Raw genomic sequence first — 10,475 nt, forward strand, 5'->3', positions numbered from 1 at the left:
ATGATGTGAAAGACAAATCCACCAAGAAGACAGAATAATCCTAAACTAGTACCAAAAAGCAGAGCCTCAAAAGACATTAAGCAAATACCAATAAGAGTTGAAAGAAAAACAAACAAATCTGTAATGGTAGTTGAGGACATAAACACCTCCCTCTCAGTCTGATATGACTGCTAGACAGAAAATCAACAAGTGTTTACAAGAGCTAGATAACATCATTAACCAACAGAATCTAATAGACCATGTTTGAACACTCCACTTTAAAACATCAGAATATACTACATTCATTTTTCAAGTGCCTATGGAATATTTACCCAGATATATCATATCCTGGGCCATCACACAAACCTCAACAAACTTAGAAGAATTTAAATAATAAATTGTATGCTTTTAAGAAATTAGAAATTAATAACAAAGATAGCAAGAAAATATCTTACACACTAGGAAATTTAACAACACACTTCTAAAAATTCAGGAGCCAAAGAAGTCTTAAAGTAGTTACATAATATATAGAACTGAATGAAAATGAAAATATAACATATAAAAATAAGAGGGATATAGTTAAAGTGGTGTTGAGAGGTAAGTTTGTAACAATAAATGCTTACACCAAAAAAGAGGAGCTATCTCAAATTAAAAATCCTACCTCAAGAAACTGGAAATAGAAGAGCAAGATAAATTCAAAGCAAAGAGAATAAAATAAAGATGAAAGCAGAAATCAATAAAATGTAAACAGAAAAACAACAGAGAAAATCAATGAGACAAAAATATGATTCTTTGAAAAATCAGTACAACTGATAAGCCTCTAGCTAGTGTGACAGAAATGAAGAGAGAAGATGCAAATTACCAATACCAGGCATGAAATGGAAAATATCACCAAAGATCTGACAGCCTTGAAAAGGATAATAAGGAAATGGAATGAACACCTTTTTACTTATAAATTTGACAACTTAAAAGAGAGAGACCAGGGCACCTGGGTGGCTCATTTGGTTAAGTGACTGCCTTCGGCTCAGGTCATGATCCTGGAGTCCCGAGATCAAGTCCTGCATTGTGCTCCCTGCTCAGCAGAAAGTCTGCTTCTCCCTTTGACCCTCCCCCTTCTCATGTGCTCTCTCTCTCTCTTCCATTCTCTCTCTGTCAAATAAATAAATAAAATCTTAAAAAAAAGAGACCAATTCCTCAAAAACCATAAACTAAATTTACCTAATATGAAACTGTAATTTGAATAGTCCTATAATCATTAAAGAAATTGAACTTTTAATTAAAAATCTCCTGAAAAAGAAATCTCTAGGCCCAGCTGGTTTCACTGGAGAATTCTATCAAATTACTTATGGAGGAATTCATGACTTTATACAACCTCTTCTAGACAATGAAAGGGGAAGAAATACTTCCAAACTCATTTTATTAAGGTAGTACTACCCTGATACTGACTAGTACAAAGATAATTCAAAAAAAAGAAAGAAAGAAAGAAAGAAAGAAAGAAAGAAAGAAAGAAAGAAACTGCAGGTCAATATCTGCCATGAACTTAAAAACAAACATTATTGACAAAATATTAGTACACTGAATCCAACAATGTATTAAAAAGAACTAGATAGCATGACCAGATGAGTTTTATTCCAGGTATGCAAGCCTGGTTCAACATTTGAAATTCAATCAGAGCAATCCACCATATCAACAGGCTAGAAGACAAATCATATGATCATATCAACTGCCACAGAAAAAAGTATTTGATAAAATCCAACACCAATTCACAGTAGAAACCCCCAGCAAGGTAAGAATAGAAGGAATTATCTCAACCTGATTTAGAAAAATACAATAACTATACAGCTAACATCATACTTAATAGTGAACACTTCCCCTTAAGAATTCAAACCATGCAAAAATACTCATTCTCATCACTCATTCAATATAGTACTGAAAGTTCTAGCTAGTGCAATAAGGAAAGAAAAAGAAACAAAGGGCATATAGACCAAACAAAAAAATAAAGTAAAAATTCCTTTATTTGCAGATGGCATGATTATCTTTGCAGAAAACCCAAGACATCTATAAAAAAGTTCCTAGAATTAATATGTGAGTTTGGCAAGATTGCAGAATACAAGATCAACACACAAAAATCAATCGCATTACTATATAACAATGAGCCCAAGGACACCAAAATTAAACACACAATACCATTAACAATCAATGCAAATAAAATAAAATAAAACATTGTTTAGGATCTATACACAGAAACTTACTACAAAAAGCCATTGAAAGAAATCAAAGAAGACAAACAGAGACAATCCAATTAGAAAAGAAGCAAAAGAGATGAACATTTCACCTAAGAGGATATACAGATGTTGTATAAACAAATGAAAAGTTATTCCACATCATTAGCTGTTAGGGAAATGCAAATTTAAACTACAATGAAAGTTCTTGCTTTAGCAGCATATATAGTAAAATTGGAATGATACAGAGGAGATTAGCATGGCTTCTGCACAAGGAAGATACACAAATTTGTGAAATGTTCTATATTTTGTTTTCTTTTTCTAATGCTTACAGATGGAAAAATTGAGGATCCAATAAGCAAAGTAACTTACCCAATTGAGGGCCATTCCAGCTTCAAGCCCTTAATTCCTCACAAACAAACAAGCAAAAAACCAAAACCCAAACTGAACCACAACAAAAAATAATGAGATGTAACTAAGCACCTATCAGAATAGCTATACTTAAAAATAGTGATAACGCTAAACACTGGTGAGGATGTCATGAAACTGGATCATTCATACGTTGCTGGTAGGAATTATAATGGTACAGTCACTTTGGAAACATTTTTGCAGTTTCTTTAAAAACTAACATGAAACTAACATATAGCCCTGCAATTGCACTCTACGGGCATTTATTCCAGAGAAATGAAAAGTTATACTCACACAGTAATTTGTACATGGATTTTCACTTAGCACTTTAATTGTAATAGCAAAAATCTAGATCAGCACAGATGTTCTTCAGCTGGGGAAGCTTTAACAAACTGTGGTCCATCTATATCATGAAATACTACTCCACAATAGAAATTAACAAACTTACTACATGCAAAAACTTGGACAAATCAGCAGGAAATTACGCTGAGTGGAAAAGCAATCCCAAATGGATACATAGGATATAATTTTTATTTCTATAGCATTTTTGAAATGACATAATATGAGAAATAGAGGAAAGATTAGTGATTCTCAGAGGTACCAACTAGGATTGGTGGTGGCTGGGGAAGGCAGAGGTGTGGGAGGGAAATGAGTGTGGTTCTAACTGGACAACCCAAGGGATCTTAAAGGTGTTCAGTATCTTGCTATGGTGGTGGCTACATGAACCTGCACAGGTGATAAAATTGAATAGACCTAAATCCACATACATGTACACACACATACGAGTGCAAGTAAAACTGGAGAAATCTGAATAATACTGGTGAATTGTAACAATGTCAGTATCTTGATTATGATATTATACTACAGTTTTTGCAATATGTTACCATTGAGGGAAAACATTGTGAAGTGTACATGAGATCCCTCTTATAAGATTATTTCTTACAACTGTATGTGATTCTAAAATTACATCAAAATTTAAAACATAGGTTTTTTTTTTAAAAAATAAAACATTGTATGCTGAAATTAAAACCATAGTGAAAATATGATAACAAGAAATGACTGAAGTACAAGGAAACATCTATTGCTTAAGAAGTGAAAATCTGCATTATATTTTTTTTTATTTTAAAATCTCTCCTTTGTGTTTGTGTGATGACATTGTAATAGATAAAATTTGGAGGCAGCTGAAAAGAAGAGAAATCCCACCCAAAAGAATAGCCATTACATTTCCATATATTGATTTAAGTAAAGTAAGTAGTATAGGGACATCTGGGTAGCTCAGTCGGTTAAGCGTCTGCCTTTGCTCAGGTCATGATCCCAGCGTACTGGGGTCGAGTCCTGCATCTGGCTCCCTGCTCCACGGGAAGCCTGCCTCTCCCTCTGCCCCTCCCCCTGCTTGTGTTCCCTTCTCACTGTGTCTCTGTCTGACAAATAAATAAATAAATAAATAAATAATAAATAAATCTTTAAAAAATTTTTTAAAGTAAAATAAGTAGTATATAAAATATAGTCACTACTTAATGATACAGTAAAATATGTATCAATCAAGAGACAGAAAATGTCCAATAACTTTCAGCTCAACATTATTTTCACAGTGAATCTCCTTCATACTCAGCAGTTCCCAATTTTTTTACACATTACAAAACACTAAGAACATTATATTTATGTGCCACATGAGACTATACAGTTACTCATAGCCTTAGGGAACCAGTCCTTGTTCTCAGGAGACGCTGATTCCCAGTCTATCACCTTAGGACTGAAAAGATCAATATCTTCATAGAACTGTGATTTTGGACTTTGGGAACTTCTGATACAGGCTGAAATTAAAAATCTCTGTTTTCTTCTTGGATGAGGGGCTCTAAGGGATCTGTGCTCTACCTACAAGCCCAGCTTCACCTTCTTCCATTTCATGCCTCAAACTGGGAGCTCTAATAAGAAGAATTCTCTGTTCTAGTTCTCTGAACACACCAGGCCTATTGAGTCTTCTCTATTTCTACACTCACTAATTCCTCTGCCTGGAAGTATCCTTATGCCTGATCCATCTGCCACAAACCTTTCATCCTTCTGTTACTGAGATGATTAAAAGCTTTAAAGACTAAAGCTCTTCTTAAAATTTGTGCTTAAATGCAATTTCATTTGTCAGATCAAAGTGTTGTATACAAACCTCAAAATTAACAATTATTTTGCTATATACATTCATTTACTTGACAATATCCTGACTGGACTATACCACTCTTGAAGGCAAGAAATGCAGTTTTTATCTTTTTAAATTTAATTTAATTAATTTGGGGGGGAGGGCTAGTGAGGTACAAAAGACTAGGTGGTCAATACATATTTGTTGAATAAATTCATAACAAATATTTAAAAAATATACATAAAGTGGTATCTACTCTGGCAGAATAACCTCTTTATTGCATCTTTGTCTAATACATAGTCCTTCTCATTACTGAATGAGAGTCATGAATTATCTCTCCAGAAAAAACACCTTTGCATAAAAATTTGCACACAATTGTCATATTCACAGATTTCCCTGTAGATGACCTAAAGTTCACTCACCATCCAGGACAGTGGATTATACCAAAAAATCTTCTGAAATGAAAAATTATTTTTCTCCTATTGGGCAAACTACAAGTATGACTTGATACTTACAGATATTCTTACTATGCACTTAGACTAGATAGACTGTACTTAAAAATTTTCAGAAATTGGTGAGTTTATTTTATGCTTAATGTATGAAGATAAAATGGTACCAAAATTATGTATTATGTGTCAAGGAAAAAGGAGTCAATTAGTACCCAATAAATTAGATATTTAACACTCTGGAATAACCCAGTATGTTATATTTTTAAATGTCTGAACCATCAAAACATGTTGTCAAGGTATTTCTTACCTCTTAAACTGATTTCACTCACTGTTGATGCTCAGAATATTTTGTTTTCAATGTGCTGAAAAGTGTATTCTATATTTATTATTTATTTTGAACATGTTCACGTTTATGTCATGAGCAGAATATAAAAAAAAATTTAGGAATTACTAAAGGCATTGCAAAAGTGATTTGAACACCATTCAAATTTATTTCTACTTTTGTTAGTATCAAAGGCCCAATTGTAAATTGCTCTGATTTATTAGATCTTCAGTATATTTTTATTCCTTAGATTTTATTTTACTTTTTAAAATATCTTCACATTTAAAACTATAAGAATATAAAGATCCAAATTATCTTCTCCAACACAGGATTAATCTTAACCTTTTAGCAGTTCAATTTTTGTATTAAGGCCATAATTCTTTTGGCATATCAATTAAATATACTGCATAATACTTTATTTTCTATTATGATGAAGCCCAAAATAAATTTCTGAGTTTTTGTTGTTGTTTATTTTTTATTTTAATTTTTAATTTTTTTTTTCAGTTTAGGAACTCAGTACCAAAAGAGGGCCCTGATTTGAAAAGAAATATCCACAAACAAACAAACAAATTCACAAAAAATGAACAGCAAGAAACTACACTCACAGTAGAAAATGGTAAAATAGCAGAGGTAGAAATAGACCTTTAAAATACTTGTAGTTGGCATGCCTGGGTGGCTTAGTCGGTTGTGTCTGCCTTTGGTTCACATCATGATCCCAGGGTCCTAGGATCGAGTCCCACGTCGTGCTCCCTGCTCAGCAAGGAGTCTGCTTCTCCCTCTCGCTCTGCCCCTCTCCCCCTGCTGGTGCTCGCTCTCTCAAATAAATAAATAATAAAATAAAATCCTTGTAGTCTTCATGATTTGTTTGACTTCAAATTTGATTTGTTTATTTTCATAGACACTGATGAATTTATATACAAACTTTTAAACACTTTATCAACCAGGACAGAAAACTCAGTTTAGAAGGTAAAACTAACAACATTCACTTTATCATCTCAGTAATTCGGTGCGCATTTGCTGTGGTGCCAATTTAATTATAGAAAGGTCTGTTAAAATATTTATAGGGTTGTAAAAAATTTGGACAGACTAATAAACTTTATAACTACAAATATCTGACGTGATATCTATCTTTTATGACTAATTACGGAAAAAATCTACTGTGTGTATTTTTTAGTTGTTTTTTTTTTTAAGATTCTACTTATTCATCTGAGAGAAAGAGAGAGTGCAGGACCAGGGAGGAGGGGCAGAGGGAGAAGCAGACTCCCCACTAAATGTGGAGCCTGAAGACAAGAATGCAGGGCTCAATCTCAGGACCCAAAGGTCATGATCCTAGTCAAAGGCAAACACTTAACCAACTGAGCCACCCAGGTGCCCCTATGTGTATGTTTTTTGTTTGTGGGGTTGTATCAATTTTTTAGATCAATTACTCAACAAAAGTCACCTTTACCAAAACCAAAAAAAGTTATGTTCCAGGTTATTTATTTAAAGCCATATTTGACGGGCGTCTGGGTGGCTCAGTCTGTTGAAGGACAGACTCTTGGTTTCGGCTCACGTCATGATCTCAGAGTCGTGGGACCGAGCCCTGCTTAGTTCCACACTCAGCATGGAGTCTGCTTGAGTTTCTCTTCCTCTGCCCTCCCCCCACTCGCACTCTCTCTCGCTCTCACTCTCTCTCAACTAAATAAATAAATCTTTAAAAAAAGATAAAGCTAACATTTGGTATAGCAAAATTCCAGTATTTCTGTAGACTCTGGATTGCCTGGGGAGTTCACTGCAATGTATACAGAGCATTTTACCTATACTGGAAATCATTATATTTAGGTCAACCCACTTGTGAAATTTGTACTTATTTTCTTTTTATTTAATTTGCTAATAATGATAGGTATATATAATAAATAATTTAATTATATATTATATAAAACATATTATATATTATAATACGTATGTATACACACACACACACAAATATACACCGACTGCAGGTTCAGAGCCCTTTCCTTCCATGACCTTACCTGATTCTTCTAACAGCCATATGCAATAGGTGCTACAAAAAGTTATTGTACCTGCTCAGTCCAGGAAGGAATAAAAGAAGGGAAACTTCAAATAACTTGCCCAAGTTTACTAGTTAGTCATTGTCAGAATTGAACCCGGTAAATGTTGTTCCAAGCGGAATGTTTTTCCATGACACTATCTCCAGACATGAAAGAACAATGAAATCTTTTCAGGTGAAATTTGAAGGCAGGAAGCTGCTCACAATTTTCATTCACCTTGAAAACAGAAAGGCAGGAGGATATATCTGATACTTTATTTACTATGATTACTCTTAATATATACAAATGTAAATAAGCTGTAGATAAAATCAGAAAGCATTAAATGCTCTCCTTTTCTCAGTGGGGTGGACATTCATGAAGATAATATCCTGTATTGGTGCTAACCAGATGCCATTTTTTGGTGAATATTTATGTTAGTGACACTCCCTACAGAAGATTTTCTATTGTCATGTGACTGGCTGGGCATTCATTTTCAAGAACAATGTTATTAGAAGCCCTCAGGATAGATGCCATTGGAAAAAGATCAACTCTGGAGCAACATGCTCTGATGTTATAAGAATACTTGAGTCATGTTGAGTCACCCCCTTTAGTGATCAGTTCCCACATGATCAGGAAGATAGCATCACATATAGGTGAAAGTTTCTGAAAAGTCAACTTGTTGAATCTTTACTTACCTCTTTCATGTCAAAGACAGCACTTGATAATGTGCCTGATTCAGAATAATTTTTCAAATTAGCTGTCTCAGCAATTGGCATCTTAAGAGGCTTTTTTAAAGTGCTACGCTGTATTACTGCGTTATATCAGTGTTAGTACCTACCCTGGCTATTCTTACACTGTGGACATGTGAGCAGTTTTTTCTATACCCTTGAGTTCTGCTAGGTCATTTTGCTTTTCTTGTGACTCATATAAAGGATGTTAACTTATATGAATAAAAACAGGATAACCCCCAATAAACCTGAGCTTATGCTCAGGAGTGAGGAAATTAGTCCCTTTTTAATCTTAGATAGACCAGAGAGAAAACACTGAAGCAGCCTTGATTAGCCTTACTGATAAATAAAAAGCAGCCGCACTCACAGTGGACTCTCCAACAGCATTCCATGGCAGCCCCCAGTGCTGCCCTTCTACCGACCAGGCTTACTCCTTCATGCCTGTCACGCCTGTCCTGTCAATCCCAGTCCTGGAAAATTCCCAGCTGTGTTTCTTCTACTTTTGCTCTAGCTCCTGACCAGTATTAGATCTAATGCAGAAATGATGGGCCAGATTTCACCCGGGTCTTTCCTTTCCACTTCTGTGCAATTAGTTCATGGATCACCTGGTAATTCTTTAGTGAAGACACCATAATGGTTGTCCAGACTTTCTTCTCTCTCAAGTCTTCTACTCCCTCATGTTAACTCTGTGTCTCAGCTAATGCCTTCAAAATCCATCTGCAGTGAGCTCCCATATTTCTCTTACTTCTAGCCCAATGTACTTCTTTGTCTACACAGATATTCATTTTTTCCCTCTGGACAGAGAAAGATTTCACTTCTTGTAGTAAATACTGATTTTATTTTTCTCCCACTTCTTAACTTGTATGGTCACCATTCCTTCCATTTTCATTAACAAAGTTCCTTTTAGCATAGCATCTCCTCTAGCTCAATTACAACTCTGAAAATCCTCACTTGATATGGCTGCCCTGTCTAGTTACCTATCTTATTGCATTATAAAATGTCTTAAATGTATAGACATGAGAGCTTACTGGATCTGGACCAAAGATCTGAAGTCACACAGGTAAGTATAAGAACTTGTACCCCTAATGTTATCCTCTCTAAATCTCCGTATTTTCAAATATAAAAAGAACCACCCAGTGCCTTGATCTATCTCTCATTTTTAACAATCCTTTAGTTTGGACTAGGTGTATTCATTTAAACTATTGGATTATAAAATCTGTGAGAATATGAGCCAATTTTCTTTTCCTTCTCTTCTTTTTCTTGGTCTTTGCTCTTCTTCCCAGCCTCCATTTTTCATAATAGGTATTATTTAAATGCTCATTACTCTATGAATTGACCTCCAAATGCTTTAAAACTTAAACTGGAGACTGTGGCTGCTGATCAGGAGAAAATGACTCTCACAGGAGTGAGCCCTGAACCCTGATGTATATGGTTATCAGCTGATGGGGTTCTTTTCTCCTGGGTGGAAGAAAGAACTCCCAATCATGTATGAATAAACTACAAAATAGATAATCTAGTGGTGACTGAGCCATGATGTCTCAGTGAACCACTAAAACCAGATATGCAATTTAATATCTCAATGGATAGAAGTCTTTATTCATAAAAACACAATCCAGTAAATACCATAGCATGGTTTTACTACCCCTTTGCTTATCATTCATTGATTGGGTCTAGAACATAGAATTAGACATAATTTATAAGCACTTGATGTACATATGACAAAAGCAAAAAATACAAAAGAGAGAGAAAACATGCATAAGCTGGTGGAGAGGCAGAGGGGGAAGGAGAGGGAGAGAGAAACTCAAGCCGACTCTACCCTGAGCGAGGAGCCCCACGTGGGCTCAATCTCACCACCCTGAGATCATGATCTGAGCTGAAACCAAGAGTTGGAGTCTTAACCAACTGAGCCACCTAGGTGCCCTTAGAGTGATTATTTTTAAAAAAAACAGAGGTTCAGGAAAAAAATCTTTGACTTTCCCCCTAACTGCCTAAGGACTTGCTCCAGGAAGGGAGGTATCACTAGATAACTCTAGTATAATGCAGAGTCTGTTTGTTAAAATTCTTCTCTATGTCCATTGTTTTAGAATATCCCAGCAAATATTGATTTATCAAATATTTACTCTTTTTCATCTTCCTGTGAATTGTCTTCCTTTTGAAGTCTCAAAAACCCTATCTCCTGCTTAGCTCTGGATGGCCAATAAGCCTC

General features: G+C 35.0%; 1 non-coding gene across 1 annotated transcript; it reads left to right on the forward strand.

Annotated features, from left to right (window-relative positions):
- Positions 1 to 2,409: 2,409 nt before the first annotated feature.
- Positions 2,410 to 2,512, forward strand: LOC115943998 (U6 spliceosomal RNA). The gene has a single exon (XR_004078565.1). It is a non-coding gene; the product is annotated as a U6 spliceosomal RNA (small nuclear RNA).
- The last annotated feature ends 7,963 nt before the right edge of the window (positions 2,513 to 10,475 follow it).

The sequence above is a fragment of the Leptonychotes weddellii genome, chromosome 8, assembly GCF_054177405.1.
Source record: "Leptonychotes weddellii isolate Sample4059 chromosome 8, ASM5417740v2, whole genome shotgun sequence".
Taxonomy (NCBI): domain Eukaryota; kingdom Metazoa; phylum Chordata; class Mammalia; order Carnivora; family Phocidae; genus Leptonychotes; species Leptonychotes weddellii.